Below are 17,125 nucleotides of genomic sequence, written 5' to 3' on the forward strand. Positions count from 1 at the left end.
TTATTAATGAACTAGTCTATGTTGATCAACCTTCCAGGTTTGAAGACCCTAGATATCCTAATCATGTTTATAGGTTGTCCAAGGCACTATATGGGCTTAAGCAAGCCCCAGGAGCTTGGTATGAGTGCCTTCGGGACTTCCTCATTGAGAAGGGCTTCATCATTGGGAAGATCGACACCACACTATTCACCAAGAAGCTTGATGGGCATATCTTCATTTGTCAAGTATATGTTGATGATATCATCTTTGGATCATCAAATGAAGACTCATGCAAAGAATTTGGTGAATTGATGTCAAAGGAGTTTGAGATGTCCATGATTGGTGAGCTTACATTCTTTCTTAGTTTTCAAGTCAAGTAAATGAAAGAAGGCATCTTCATCTCTCAAGAGAAATACACAAAAGATCTTCTCAAGAGATTCAAGATGGATGAATGTAAGCCAATCAAGACACCAATGCCTACCAATGGACATCTCGACCTAGATGAGGGAGGTAACCCAGTTGATCAAACTCTCTACCATTCTAGGATTGATAGCTTGTTATACTTAACCGCATCTAGGCCCGACATCATGTTTAGTGTGTGTATGTGTGCTAGATTTCAAGCTAGTCCTAAGGAAACACATTTAATTGACGTAAAAAGAATCCTTAGGTATCTTAAGCACACACCAAGCATTGGTCTTTGGTATCCCAAAGGAGCTATATTTGAGTTAGTTGGCTATTCCGATTCGGATTATGCTGGATACAAAGTGGATAGAAAGAGCACATCCGAAGGGTGCCATTTGCTTGGTAGATCACTTGTGTCTTGGTCCTCCAAGAAACAAAATAGTGTGGCTTTGTCCACCGCCGAAGCGGAATACATTACCGTGGGTGCTTGTTGTGCACAAATTTTATACATGAAACAAACTTTGCTAGACTATGGTGTAGTTCTAGAAAAAGTACCTCTTTTGTGCGACAATGAAAGTGCGGTAAAACTTGCAAATAATCCGGTTCAACACTCTCGCACCAAGCACATAGATATCCGCCATCACTTTCTAAGAGATCATGTTGCTAAAAATGATATATCACTAGAAGGTGTAAGAACCGAAGATCAATTAGTGGATATCTTCACTAAACCACTAGATGAAGCTATATTTTGTAGATTGTGGAATGAGCTCAATGTGCTTGATTTTAGGAACTTCACTAAAAATTGAGCTTGTGTTGTCCCTTGCATTCATTGTAATATACAACATGTTTAATTTTTGGCAACGCATATAGGGCTTGTCTAACATGGTTAAGATAACTGCTAAAAAGCGTGTGAAGAAGCTTAACCTTGGATCAAACTTGACAAGCAACTAGATTTATTTTCAAGTATTGCATATGCATGAATGTTGTTTTATCGTTTTGTTGCATTTGCCCTCTTGTTGCCTATTTTCTAAAAAAAAGAATCATAGCCTAAGGCAAAATATTTTAAAAAATATATAAGGGTTTGAGAGAGGTCACTCACATCAGTCCCAATTGGTGTTTATTTGGATTTTATTCAAGTTGGGACTTGATTGGGAATAGGCAGCGCGAAGGAACTTTGAAGATTTGCTAGAAAAAGTGCACCGGACGCTGCACCGGACGCTGCTGTCCAGCGTCCGGTCAGTTCACAGGAGGTGAACTGCTGGTGAAGGAGTGATCGGACGCTGCATTTATGCGTCCGGTCAGGAAGGGATCCAGCATTCGATCGATTGAAGAAGGAATAGGCTGTACTAACCGGACTCTGCCTGCGTCCGGTCATGGACCACCGGACGCGTCCGGTCCCGATTCCAGAGGAATTGGACCTCTCTGGAATCGATCGGACGCTGGGTGGTAGCATCCGGTCGCTACCACCGGAGCATCCGATCAGTGGATTTTGTGTGACTTCAGGACTCTTTTCTCTGTTTCCTTATCTGTCGCGTTTGGGGGATCTATTTAACCACAGCCGTACCCTTTTTGCCTCTCACCTCGCCTTGCCCTAGCCCAAGCCGCCGCCAGGTCGCCGCAGCTGCACTCCCGCACCGCCACAACTCACCGCGCCACCACAGCTCCATCCTAAGCCCGCGCACTCAAGCCACCACGCCACAGCAGCTAGCCACGCTGCCGCAGCCCAGTGCCAGACTCTCTCGCGCGCTCACCGCGCACCCTCTATGCCAGCACCACCGTCGGTTTCTCTACCACCGAGAGCACCTGCCTTGCCCTAGCTCTCCCCCCCTCGATTGGTAAGGGCAAATCCATTTTTCTCAAATTGCTTCGCACATGATCTAGTTCAAATCACAATGCATTGACCTAAATCATTTAGGGCCATCGAAATCTTTGAAGCGGTTCACGATCCCTAACCCTAGCCGGTTCTGAGGATTCCCCCGCGTGACGTCTTTCCTTTTCTCAGATCGCCGTTTCATCAGGTAGCTTGCCCATCGTCTCAATTTCGCACCTACATTGCTTGCTTCCTAGGACTTTTGCATCTATTAGATATATTGTATTTATTCGTATATCCATCTATTCTATCGTGCAGTGAGTCGGTGCCATTGAAGTTCTTGTGACAGTTGGCAGTCAACTCGGAGCCAAGCTCGCGAGTAAGGATCGAGGCCAAGCCTCGGGAGTGTCGGTTTAACAGTTGATCTTCATTAGCGGCAGTTCACCCTCTTGACAGATCAGATGGCTCGCACCAAGAACGTTGGTGGTGGTCTGGGTGATGATGACAAGAGGCCCCCGCCTCGCTAGCCTATAGGATCGAAAGGCAAAGCAACTAAGCAGGTGACATCCAAGAAGCGCAAGTACCCCGACACAGAGACAGCAAGAGCAGCAGCTGTTGCAGAGGCTGCAGAGCATGCCAAGAGAGGAGGCGCTCGCAGTGGTGTTGTCATAGCAGATCCACAACTCACATCAGCACAGAGGACAGCACTTGAGGAGGCTGAGCATCGTCATGGTGGTCCACCTAGGACTATCATGATGGCAGGATGTCGCTTGGCTATTGAGGAGGCTTGACCTCAGGGGGGGTCCCAGCAGGAGGCACAGCAGCAGCCCCCACCAGCAGAGCCTCAGCCAGCTCAGGACACTTAGGAGGGTCAGTAGGCCGAGGAGACCGTGCCGGCACCCCAGCTATGCCGCTCTAGTCATACCAGTGCCATAGTTCCACCGAGGCTAGCTACACAGCGCAGAGGTTCACGCCCACCGCCAAGACCACAGGGTCCGCCTCTAGTGGTACACCTCGACTTGAGGGCTGCCATAGCCAGATAGGTTCGCCAATTGAGATTTGTTGAGTTCGACATGTGGTTCCCTCTGAGGAGGGATGAGAGAGCAGCCGAGGGGTTCTACACGCCGCTCTAGGAGGATTTCTATAATGCCTATATCAACAGTGGGGTAGTGTTCAGATCACAGAGAGTCTATAGTTTGGAGTCTATTGTGGCAGCAGCTGGAGAGCAAATCCGCCCTTACTTGTCATATTTGCTAGGGCTCGCAGATCTGATTGGTCGGACAGGAGTATATGTACCATCTTGGGTCCGGTAGTTTTATGCTTCACTCTACGTTGATCCGCATCACAACTTCATTCACTTTGCATTTAACAGTAGAGATTACAGGGTGATGAGCTTTAGGGCCCGGGAGATACTGAGACTATAGAATCAGCCTATCAAGTTGCATGAGGTATGTTATGGACAGCAGGAGCCTCCCAGGCGTCCTCATGGAGGGTTGGTGCCACCTACAGATCTAGTGCGACATTGCTTCAAGGAGCCTTTTGGTGAGGGGTCAAGCAGGAACCTCGATGACCTAACTCCTATAGCTCGTGTGCTTGAGGCCATTATCAGGAGGACACTGCTTTCTAGGTTGGGATACAGGGAGGGTCTTACTCGCTTATAGCTCTGGCTCCTTAATGCCCTGATGCAGCAGACCGTGTTTGACATTTGGGACCTCCTTCTATCAGAGATGGAGGATACTATTGCTGAGGGCTTCAAGGGTCGCCGACAGCTTCCTTATGCACATTGGGTCACATTCTTGATGCTACAGTGTGTGCACGTCAGGACCCCTGAGTTGGTTGCAGAGTATAGGGCTGCCACCATAGAGTTTCCCGCATATAACATGGCACAGCTGCTCAGTAGGACGAGATCATTAGGGGCATAGCCGCTACAGAGGAGGAGCAGCTTGAGGCACAGCCAGAGATGACTGAGTCTAGTGATAGCTCGGATGATGACTATCTGCCGATTCCTCAGATGCCTCCACGCAGACATGATGCAGAGGCCAGTAGTTCTAGCTCAGCTCCACCAGCACCGTAGACGGACCCCGCATTGATTGCCATTCTTGAGCGGATGCAGCAGGATCAGGCACGACAGGCATAGGAGACCGCTGCCAACTTCGCACAGTTCTAGGCTCGTCAGGACAAGTTCTAGAGGCAGCAGCAGCAGCAGATGCATCAGCAGTAGATACTCATGCAACAGCAGCTTATGGGCTTTATGCAGCATGTAGTGACAGCACTTGGGGCCCCACTACCACAGCCTTTGCCCCAGCTTGCTCAGCCTACCTCCACCACGACGACTCCAGCTATACAGCCCATCGGGCTTCAGAGTCAGGGATAGCCTCTAGCTCAGTTTGCTTCACCTACAGTTTAGGTGTCCCAGTGGTTGTCCTCACCGGTGGTTGCCCCGCAGTTCACTCCATATCACACGGGCTTCTCACCAGAGCAGTCACCCTCGCTATTTGTGCCTAACACGTCAGTCTCCAGGAGTCTTGGAGCATCTTTCAGCGAGCTAACCGGCATGCCTACACCGCCTCATATGCATACTGTCGGTCCTTCTATAGCAGCCCCAGTCGCAGTGACTACTCAGAGGCTCCTCTCATCTATTGCCTCTTCAGATCCTATGACAGACATACTAGCAGCTTCACAGGCAGCACTAGCCCCAGCTCAGACCTAGACCGCTTCAGCGACACTTCCTGCTACAGAGGGTCAGTTAGTTCAGAGCTTAGGGTTAGATGATGATGGTGCCCAGTTCTAGCTTGGCCCACACACTTCAGCGCCCGACTCATCTGCTGCAGCCCCGCCGACCGACCCTTAGGTTTTGGTGTTTGACGCCAAAGGGGGAGAGGGTTCGAGTATGTAGACTCAGGGGGAGCGTGATTTAGAGGGAGCTAGTTATCTAGTATTAGCTTATATACATTTGGAGTTTTATTTGTGTGATACACTATTACTTATGCATTCGTGTGTTTACTTTCATGCATACTATTATATATATGTGATAGTGCTATCTACGTGATTGTGATATATGACATGTGTACTTGCTATTTTACATTATTTATATGTCATATCACCTGTGTTATGCTCATTTGCCTTTGCTTCCGCGTTTATACTCCGATGCAAATGAGCTTTGTTACACGTACTCATGCTTAATTCATATCCTTTGAGTACATTGTGTTGGCTTGGGTCATGTAAGCTTGACTAACACTTTTATTCTTATCGACAAAAGCTTATATGAACCAAGCCCATCAAAAACCTCACTCTTTCACATACTCGAGGTGGTATTGTCATCAATCACCAAAAAGGGGGAGATTGAAAGCATCTAGGCCCCTAGTTGGGTTTCGGTGATTAATGACAATACAAGATTACTATGACTAACGTGTGTTTTACAGAGGTAATTAAGTTAGGTCATGGTAATGGAGATCGATTGGGCAATCAAGGTTGTCATGCCCCTACGATGGAAATCGTTTTGGTTTTCAAAGGATGGACGACAAGGTTAAGGATGACTAGTTCTAAGTGTTGATTGGAGTTGGAGTGACACTTGGAGTAGTTTAGGACTTTGTTTTTCCTTTGGCCGTACTATTAAGGGGGGTATGGATGGGTAGCTTGACCTAGTTGAGTCTAGTGAGTTAGGTGTGGTGCACACTTGTTAAAACTAGCTCTAGGTAGCTCCTATGAATGCCTAAGATCCTTTGGAGCAAACTTCATTCACATATGATCGAGAGTTGGAAGTGAATGGAGGGTCAAATGCTGACTGGACGCTGGCCCCAGTGCGACCGGACGCTGGCTATAGGGTCCGATCAGTTCATTTGATCAGCAGTCTGCGTTCGGTGCGATCGGACGCTGCAGAGGTCAAGTGACCGGACGCTGAAAGGCAGCATTCGGTCAACTCTAGTAAGGTTCCAGAGAAGGGAATCTACGACCGGACGCATTCGGTCAGTACTGACCGGACCCTGAGGGTTCAGCGTCCGGTCGATTCCAGTAAGGTTCCAGTAAGGGTTTTATGCGACCGGACGCGTCCGGTCAGTGCTGACCGGACCCTGCCAGCGTCCGGTCAACTCATTTTTTACTGGTTCGCGGGTTGAACTGACCGGAGCGTCCGGTCAACCCGCAGAAGCTCATAACGGTTCGTTTTTCAGGCTGCCTTATAAATAGAAGCTCCACTCATGTGTGGAGTGACTTTTGCTCATTCCAACAGCTGAGAAACACGTTTGTGAGTGCCAAAAAGAGCAAGGTCCTAGTGAGGTGATTGAGATTTGAGAATCCAAGAGAGTAGCCTCATTAGTGAATCAAGAGTAGTCAAGTGTGCATCCATCTTCTCATTAGGCTTCGCGTGGTCAAGTGAGAGTTCGTGCTTGTTACTCTTGGTGATCGCCATCACCTAGACGGCTTGGTGGTGGTTGGGAGCTTGGTGATCACCCGGCGGAGCTTGTGGGTGACCCAACTCAAGTGGTGAGCGACTTTGGGTGATTCGCCGCGATGGAGTGTCAAAGAATCAATCCGTAGAGAGCACTTGATTCTTGCGCGGATCAAGGGGGAGCTACACCCTTGCGTGGGTGCTCCAACGAGGACTAGTGGGGAGTGGCGACTCTCCGATACCTCGGCAAAACATCGCCGCGTTCCTTTCTCTCTCTTTACTTTGAGCATTTATTTTGAGTATTTACTTTGTGCAATTCAATACTTGTCTTTACATTCATAGAATTGCCATGCTAGAGTAAGTTTGGAACATAGGTTGCAAGTCCTTTGTGCGTTAGTTTGATAGAAACACTTTGCTAGGCACAAGGGGTTAATTGGGCTCTCCGTAGGATTTGATTATTGCAAAAAAAATTTAAAATTAGCCCAATTCACCCCCTCTTGGGCATCTTGATCCTTTCAACATGCTCTAGCCACCGTCTTACAAAATAAGTTTTCAAAGAGGTGGTTCTCGACTGCTAGCCCACCTAGGGTTTTCTTAAACCCCTGTGAAAAAAAGAATGTCTGACAATCGTGTTTTAGCAGCGACTCACACTCTTGAGTGCATGTTCTGTGTTTTCAGAGAGGTGGTTCTTGACTGCTAGCCCACCTAGGGTTTTTTTAGACCCCTGTGGAAAAAAAAGAATGTCTGACAATCGTCTTTTAGCAGCGACTCATACTCTTGAGTGCATGTTCTGTGTTTAACGCATCATTCATCTTTGTGTCAAGACTCAAGAATCTGTAACAACACCTTGTTTGTGCATCTATGCCTTCAATCTCCAGAGATCCTCGGGCATATTCGTCATTTCTCCTGACCTACTCGTCCAAATAATATATTATTACTCCCTCATGCATGAATAAATTGGAGGCCTCCCGCTACCTCTTCCGCTTAGCAAACACAGTTTTTTTGAACTTGTAGCAAACACTGTTTATCCATGTGCCATACACTATTCACTGTTTACCAATGCTTACTACAGCTTTACTGTTCGCATCATGCAAGAAACACATTAGAGGTTTTGGAGAAAAAAAATTGCAGTATCCTGCTGGTATTGACCTTTTTCACAGTGTGTCGGTTTGGTAATGTATTACTGGGATCCAAACCATCGGCTCCAAACTTGGGATTGCTTTGTCTCAAAAATTATGAAAAGATAATGAAGTTAAATGTCCAACAAACTTGCGAGGATTTAGTTAATTAATTAGGTAGCAGTGGTTCACGAACTTTTGTGGCAACGTGCCACTTCTTGTTCTTCCAACTAAACCAAGAGGGGATTTTGTGTCTCATGCAGTACTGCACAAATATTGCGCTGAACGATAATGCGTCATCCTCGTGTGAGATATATTAGAAAAAAAGGATGAGGATAAAAAAAGACATAATCAGGTCTCGCTTGTTATAACATGCTTGAGATCCAAAGTCCAAGTTCATGTGCACTGCAGGTTCATTTTTTTAATTTATGAAATCAGCCTACTTTAATGACACATAGGATCAACAAACCCACTTGCTATTGACTAGCTAAGTCACAAGGTTTCCATCAAATGTTGATACCCTTGACACTGAATGTTGACGGTCACTAACATCAATTATAAACCGTCAACATATCTTGCATTTATATTTAATTCCATCACTAAACATAGGTATAGGGGTTTAAACTAATGAATTACACAAGCTTTGGTGATTTCATGATTGCAGGAGGATTTATCCAGAAAACAGTTCACGGGACCACTATCATACACTACAAACAAGCAAACCGACGACAACAAGTGATTCAACTCGCGAAAACTGCAAAAGACAACTCTAGAAGATTCCAGAAGACACTACGCTCGCCCTCCGCTGCCTCATACTCGTTCCTAAGATCTACACCATTGATTTTAAGACGGTTTTAGGTCGGTTTATCCAACGGTGATCGAGGGAGTTGACGTGGATCGATGACATGGCGATTCCTTGCCTCCTACTCCACCTCGATACCTTGCCCCCTACTCCACCTCGGCCTATATATAGCAGCCCCTACCCCCCCCTCCATGGAGCCATCGTGAAACCCTAATTCATATTCTCCTCGTCCGGATCAGAGCCAGCTATCGAGAGAAGATTAGTCCTCCATAGGATCTAGTCTTATAAATAATAGTGAGATAGAGTGTGAGGGAAGAGTTTGGAGGAAGTGTCGGCTTATCGGTGCTCTCTCTACGGCTTGTACCTTGGTGAAATCAAGTTCTACTTGAGCTTGCTTCGGAGGCTTCTCTGATAATCGACTTCTAATTCAAATAAGCATCGCGTTTATATTGTTCATCAGGTTCATAACTATTTGAGTGCTTTAATCTATAGGATGCTCTAGGTTAAAGTAGTAATTGTAGGTGTAAACATGGTGCTTAGACCGGGTTACTTGTGGATGTACCCTATATTCTGGATCGGTGGTAGCTCGCGAAGGTGACTCTTATAGCCTTGTTGAATTATTTGTAGTCCACCTCCCGTTTGTAGGCCTAGCAGGATTTATTTACTACAGAAAACATACTCTGCTTGTGTTTCCCTTAGTAATATGCCTAGTTGAACAATAGAAGACATAGCTTACCAAAGTTAGAACTAGAAGACCTTTGTGATCTCCTCTATACTCCTATTATTAAGTCTTGTTGCTACTCCAGGCTAAGTTAGACGTAGTTACTCTCACACGTTCACTACGTGAAAAATGGTTTGTAGCAACGGGACAAATTTGTTTTAGGGGCGGCTGGTGATGGAGCCGCCCCTACAGTGGCGTGCTTGGGAGCCCAGAGACCAGCCGCCCCTACAAATAGAACAGCAGGGGCGGCTGGTGATACGAGCCGCCCCTGCAAATAGGTTGGATTTATAGGGGTGGCTCACTCACTAGCCGCCCTCAATATTACTATTTATAGGGGCGGCTCAATAACCAGCCGCACCTACAAATGCTCCAACAAATAAATACTCGGAACCCGCACGCGACGCCGACCGTAGATCCTTCGTCTCTTTCTCCTCTCAGCCCTCCCTCCCTCATTGGTGAATCGACTGAAACCCTAACCCCTCTCCTTGCCAATCCCCACCCATTAATCACGACCGCTCCTCGCGCCGCACTCGCGACGACGATGGGCACCACTGATCCCACGACCGGGACGACGACCGACACCACCGCCGCTGTTGCCACGACACCGACGCTCACCACCAGTGCGACAGCGGGGATGAGGACCACCACCGCTGCCACCACCGCGACAAGGATGGCGGCAGAGGCGGCGAGGATGACTGCCGCCACCGTCACCATCACGACAAAGACGACAGTCGTAGCCACCGCTACCGCGATGACAGGGACAACAACCGCCGTCGTGGGAACCGACAGTCCGTTTCCCCGTTCGAGTCCCCGCCACCCTCGTCGAAGCGGGACCGCTCGTCTAGCCGCCCGCGGGAGTCCGTCGAGCGCCGCGACTCCACCGACCGTGAGCCATGGTCATTGTCGCGGAAGTGGAAGGGCCATGAGGGCGGTGGCGACGGGGACGAGCCCGACCGCAAAGGGGGAAAGTGGGTCAGGGCATCCGTAGATTTGCCTCCGCCCAAGGAGGAGAGGCCTAGGTGGGAGCGCCAGAGGTTTGAGGATGTCGATGCAATTGGGAAGAATGGTGATGCGAGTAAGCTGGGTATGGAAATCTCATTTCATGAGCAGAAGAAGGGGGAGCTATCAATTAACGGGGATTCACAGAATGGCAATGCGTGTAATGTAAGTGTTATTACAGTTGCTGAGTTCCGTTTATTTGGTTTTCATGTTGATTACTAAAGCTTGGGCAAGAGAATGCTTATGAGTGCTAGTATATCCTTTTTTGTCAAGTGAGCGATGGTCTTACTACTAGTTTCTAGGTTATGGAAACCTGGAGAAATGGAATGGCTAGATTATTGGGTCATACTATTTGCTTAGTTCATAGAATATCAGTTCATAATCTGTCATCTGTCTAGAAAATGTTGAAGAGCTTAAAGTCTTTCTGCAGAATCTACGTTTTAAGGTTCATTTCTGCTCAAGAAGCTTATGCCATCTAAAAAATTGAGTGGTATTGCTTGAATGTCTCCTTGTGAAAATATCTTAGGAGATTAACAGTTACTGAGCTTGATTTGATTAGCCACTGTTATTACAATGCCAACTTTTGCCCTAGATTCAGTAAGAATAAGGCAGTTATGGCAATGCTTCCTAAGTCAAAATTATGACTGTTTTGTGATGTCATAAGTCTACAGTATGCTTTGTTTGACACTTATCAGTTGGAAGTATGGTGCACTTATGCAGCTTTTCTTATTATTGTAAATACATTTTAACATGCTACTCAGCAGTCAAAACTTTAATGCAGTCCCCTATTGGTTCATGTTTGCCCAGTGATGGATAGTATAGTTATATTTTTGAGGAATCAAAATAATGTTTTAAATATGAAGTTGTTTGAGGAATGTCATAGTATTTTTGTCCATGCTATAATATGCCTATTGGCTACAGATGCTACTTTTGCATTTGGTCGTAGTCTCTTTACTCTCGCAAGGCTATGGCATTTAAAGTGAATATCTGTTAAAAATTGTTCATTTTGATACTTAGGGCCATCACCTCAGTTGGTTAGTATTAAGAAGGTTATCAATATTACCAAAGTTATACTTAGGGGCATGCATCACCTCAGTCGGTTAATATTAGCAAGGTTATCCCTAGGAGTTCAACTTGGTTGGCTGTGACCAGTTGGCTGCTGCAATAAAGTATCAGTTCGCCAAATTGGGTTCAACAAGAGCTTCTTTTTCAATGGGAGAAGCCCGATGACTAGTGGGGAATTTGCTGGTCTGCCCATACAGTGCTTGCTGTCATCTTGTTCTCATACCATATTTGTGATTACCTTTGGAATTATTTTTGTTACTGTATGTTTGGTACCAACCATTTTGACATATGTTGTAGCATAGCTATGGTAACCAGCTGCTGCTGACTTCCTAGAATGTTTGATTCACTTGTTTGTGGGGTAGCCACTAGTGGGATTGGGCAGAGTTTTTAATAGAAAGTTTGTCCTCTATTTCTATATTTGTTTGAGCTGCAGCTTTTGGGCTTTTGCTTCTGATTGTTACCTCTTTGCTATTGGCTTTTGTAATGATTTTTTACCTTCTGAAGTGCTTTCTAAAGGTTCACAAAGGAAAGTACAACCAAGTTTGGTGTGGTCTAAGAATGGATTCATTTCTTCGAGTCCAAATGGTTTGAACCCTCTGGTTTTGATAGGGGAAAACAGGAAAGGTGGATACTTAGTTTTCCTTCCCCTTTTTGTGCTAACTCTTTTAGTTTGTTGGACCTAAAAGTTTGGGTGGTACATGTTTCACAATATTATTAGTTGGTGTTTAAATACATGAAGAAGGTTTCCATTTGCTTCTGATTGTGGATGTAGGAGGTTTTAGAAATTGTCAAAGCTAATCACACCAGTTACTTGGCGATGAGCATTTCTATCTTTTCATTTTTTGCTCTTGTGGAAATCGGCACTAGACCACATCCATCCAGTATCAAAAGGTATCATGCTTCTGACTTTCTAGAATCTGTGGTAAAGTAGCTTACCTTCTTAGTTCTTAGAGATTCCAGTTCATGTGGTCATTGGTGAGTAGATTCTTTTGAGTATGCTTTCCTAAGACATTTTTTTCTCTTCATGTGTGCCCTTACCAATGCCTAGCATTTCCAGAAGAGCCATGTTAGCTCCGTCTGTTTTCTTATGGTTCTAAGGTAGAGTAATATTGGCCCGGATCAGAACTGCTACTTCCAGGTCTGTTCTCTTATGGTTCTAAGGTAGAGTATTGGTCCTGATTGGAACTGCTACTTCCTGGTTAGCTTGAGCTTTGCAACAACAACAGAAAGATCATCAGATTAGGCTGATTATTTGGCTTCATCAATACAATCTCTTTATAGATGCCCCATGTTCCTTTTGATTATAAGATACAAGGGGTCTATTGTTAGTCTTTCCTCTCTCACTTCTTTGTTGATGATGCTCGGCTGTTGCTCAGCCACTAACTAAATGAAATATTATTGATTTTATTTGGTGCTTTTGTGTTTCTATCAAATCACCGCCGAGAGCCTGTTCAAGAACCTCACCCAAGAGAAGGCACTGATGTTTCCCCAGAATGATGAATTGAGTAGTGTAAGAAGTCTGGGGATTCCAATTATTAGCTTGTATCACCGGAGTTTGATGGTGGTTATTAGATCCTCAGTTGTTTCCTTATTTAGAACATTGGCAGTTGTAGCATTTGAACTCTGATTAAGGTTGATGGAGACATAAAGTTGCACTTAGCCCCTTATCAATTGTGTTTGGCATTCCGGTTGAAGACTACTACAACTGATGGTCCTCATCACCTTATTTCTCAGCTAAATTGATTTATTTTTCTTCCGTTGTAACGCACAGGATGATTTGAGGGAGCACGTGTTAGTAATTTGATTTTTTTTACGGAAAAATGCACTGTAGGGGCGGTTGTACTGTAGTCGCCCCTACAAATCGATTTGTTGGGGCGGCTGGTACTGTAGCCGCCCCCACAAATCGATTTTTTAGGGGCGGCCAGCCGCCCGATCTGGGAACCGCTCCTATAAATGCATGATTTGTAGAGACGGTATGGTAGGGGCGGTTGGCCGAACCGCCCCTACAAATGCTTATTAGCCGCCCCAAAAAAATCATATTTGACGTAGTGGTTTTCCTGTGGATACGATACTTGAAATACTTTTAGGTGAAAACTACAGTAGTATCCGTGCGCTTGTGGATTTATCTGTGTACGATAAATATACCAACACTAAACATTAAGATATTGCTAGTGGTGCCAAATCAAAATCTCTAGAAAAGATTCCGCTCCATTTATTGTTCGATGAACACTGGATTAGCCGGTGTAAAAATCCTATATGTGCCCCTTTTCTCCTTACTCGTTTCTCCTAAGCTCAAGTTTCTCCTTAGTTCAAGTCCAAGAGGGTCGTAACAGAGCAACAGGTGGAGCCAAACTATTTTGATGCCGTCACTTGACAGCAATGGATTTTCAAAAGGGACTTGCAAAAAGTCAAGTGCCTCAATTTTAGTTTTCTTTTTTCTAGACTACGGTTATTGCATATATTTGATAGTAAAATTGCAGATTCTGTTCATCGCAATTTTTGTAGGCGCAAACTGTAATTTTCGGTACCGAGAATGAAAAGTCTGTCAGACAAAACTACAAACCTGACAAAATCTGATTTGTGTTGGCACAAAGACAATTAACAATTTACAATTATTTCTATAGGCAGACAAGGAAAAAAATTTAATATACTATGATTTAAAGACAAATCACAAATCACAAGAGTAACAATTTAGTTGTACTAGTTGGTGGTACAAGTTTGTTGCGTGAAATCGTCTTAAAATTTAAGCACCTGAAAATATAGGAGAAGTGTTTTTAAAATCGAAGGCTAAAGTGTTGTTAATGAGTTGATCTAAGAGCTGTCTCCTCCCATAGTAACTTGTGAGCTAGTTCTAAGTATATTTTTCATATTTTAGCATAAGAGAGAGCAAAAGCTAATTTTTTATAAAGAGTTAGTTTTATGCACGGACTCCAAGATCATGTGGGGCTATTGGTATTATGATAATATCATTGGAAAAGTTGTCTTCGATCTAATAAGTCTGGCTCCGTTCGGCTTACCTAGAAGCTAGCTTGTTTGGCTTCTTTTTTCAGCTGAAACAGTGTTTTTCTCTTACAACAATTTAGCCTGAATAGTTAGTTTCAGCCAAAATTCAGCAAGGCGATCGGGGGCTCAGAGTGACCAGACCACAGCACCACGTTTCCCTCGTGGGATCACAGTCATCAGGCAACAGCCAAAGGCAGTACTACCCTGCTGCAGCCATGCAGTGCTAAACAGTTTAGATTCAGCTGCAGCTGTACCACCGTGAGTCCATGACTGCAGCCGATCGATCAGGGCCATTGGTTCTCTATCCCGAATCTGCTCCTTATACCAAACTCTATATCAACGCAACCTAGCTAGCTTAAACTCACGCACCTATGGCTGCCATGGCCAAGATCAGCATGGAGTGGCCCAATGATCTGGTGAACTGGGTGTTCCTAGCTTCGCTAGTAATGGTGCTCTTGCAGGTTGCAGCCGCGGCAAAGGAGCAAGCTCCCGCTGCCGCCTGGCCCCAAGCCTCTCCCAATCATCGGCAACATGATGTTGATGGGTCAGCTGACACACCGAGGCCTGGCGGTGCTGCCCGAGTGGTACGGCGGGCTGCTGCACCTCAGCGTCGGCCGGCGGCACGTGTTCGTGGTGTCCACAGTGGAGTACGCGCGCGAGGTGCTGCAGGCGCAGGACGCCGCCTTCGCGAACCGACCGGCCACCACATGGCGTTCGCGCAGTACGGGCCCTTCTGGCGCCAGGCGCGCAAGCTCTCGGTCACGAAGCTCTTCAGCCGGCGCCGCGCAGAGACGTGGCTCGCCGTGCGCGACGAGTCCGCGGCGCTCGTGCGCGCCGTCGCGCGGCGCAGCGGCCAGACGGTCAACCTGGGCGAGCTGGTCCTCAGCCTGAGCACGAACGTCATCTTCCGCGCCGCCTTTGGCACCCGCGTGAACATTAGCCTTGGCGAGTACATCGGCGTTCTCGAAGAGTTCTCCCGGAACATTAGCGCGTTCAACATCGGCGACTTCATGCCGTGGCTCGCCTGGATCGACCCGAGCCGCCGCCTCCTCCGCGAGACGCGCAAGGCGTTTGACAGGTTCATCGACAAGATCATCGACGACCACATACAGAGGGGCAGGAGTTCCACGGACGCCGAGGCCGACATTGTCGACGAAATGCTCGCCTGTCTCCACGAGACCAAGCCCATCGCTGGTGACGCCGTCGATGACCGGCATGCTGGCTCCCTCTGCCTCACCCGCCGCAACATCAAGGCAGTCATCCTGGTACGACGTGCGCGTATGCATCCATCTCCGACCCTTCTCCTCGAAATAAACTTCACGTGCTCATGTGTCATGTATGCATGCATGGATCCTACGACGTCGCATGCACGCAGGATCTCATGTTTGGTGGGACGGAGACGGTGGCGTCGTCCATCGAGTGGGCGATGAAAGAGCTGCTGCGGAACCCCGACGACCTACGGCGTCTGCAGCAGGAGCTCGCCGACGTGGTGAGCATGGACCGGAACGTGACGGAGTCGGACCTCAGCGCCAGCGAGCTCCCCTTCCTCAGGTGCGTCGCCAAGGAGACACTCCGCATGCACCCGCCGATCCCGCTGCTCCTCCACGCGGCCGCCAAGGACTGCGTCGGCGGCGGCTACTCCGTGCCTAGGGGATCCCAGGTGACGGTCAACGTCTGGGCCATCGGCCGCGACCGCGGCACCTGGAAGGACCCCGACGTGTTCCGCCCGTCACGGTCTTCTTCGCCGCGCAGGATGGCGACGCCTCCGGGCTCGACCTCAACGGCAGCTGCTTCGAGTTCCTGCCCTTCGGCTCCGGCCGGCGGTCGTGCCCCGGGATGGCGCTGGGCCTGCACACGCTGGAGCTCGCCGTCGCGCAGCTCGCGCACGGTTTCCACTGGCGCTGCCCGACGGCACGAAGCCGTCGGACCTCGACGTCGGTGATGCCTTTGGGCTGTCGGCGCCAAGCGCCCAACGGCTATACGCCGTACCTACACCCCGCCTCACCTGCCCGTTGTACTGATCGAGTTGCTGACACGAAGCACGCGCTCCCGCGCGGGCGATGTGGCAATTTGTTTCTTACTGCTCACCGGTCACCGCGCGTTATTTACCGTGTGTACCACTGTAGCAGCGTCAGCTGCTTTTGTGCTGTTCAGTCGTGTGGGTGTCACGAGCTCCTCTATCGTGTGCGACGGACACATGCAACTTTGCTTTTTTTTTTCTTTTTTTGTTGAGTTCGATTCATCCGTGGTGTTTTCACCGTGATTTATCACCCAAACGAACGTGACAAACAGGGCCCATTGCAGACCATCGAGGATTCGAAGTATTGGGCGTGTTCGATGCCCATTCTTTACGACGGTGGCAGTCGCTTTCTCTCACATCTATTGTGAGGATCAAAATTTTTATTTTCTTAGTTCCATCTGTCTCCGATTAGCTTAGTGTCTCACCATGCGATGGGCTAGTTCTTCACTCAGGAAAGCTAGCAGCCCTTAGTTCTACCAGGGGTATAGCAAATCCCTTACTATAAATCATGACCCAGGCTATATGATGTACTAGGTCTTATTTAAGGCCTGCTTCGATACCACAGCTAATCATTCATCAGCTAAAAATTAGGCCATCCAAACAAAGAGTTAGGTAAGCTAGTTTTTAGCCAAGCCACCAACTACTCACTGGCCAACTAGCTGAGAAACCCTGCTATTTTAGGCTAAAAGCGCAAAAAAGACCATGTCCACCCATGCGGTCTTCCTCCTCGTCCGCCACACCTATGCCCGCAGCTTCGTCCGCCTCCATCCAACCTGCCACCAGCACCTCCACCCACCACCACATCTCGCCCGTGCCACC

The 17,125-nt window shown here is 47.4% G+C and overlaps 1 pseudogene; it reads left to right on the forward strand.

Annotated features, from left to right (window-relative positions):
• The first annotated feature begins 14,657 nt into the window (after positions 1-14,657).
• Positions 14,658-16,307, forward strand: LOC136481743 (cytochrome P450 84A1-like; annotated as a pseudogene).
• The last annotated feature ends 818 nt before the right edge of the window (positions 16,308-17,125 follow it).

The sequence above is a fragment of the Miscanthus floridulus genome, chromosome 9 (assembly GCF_019320115.1).
Source record: "Miscanthus floridulus cultivar M001 chromosome 9, ASM1932011v1, whole genome shotgun sequence".
In the NCBI taxonomy this organism is placed as follows: Eukaryota; Viridiplantae; Streptophyta; class Magnoliopsida; order Poales; family Poaceae; genus Miscanthus; species Miscanthus floridulus.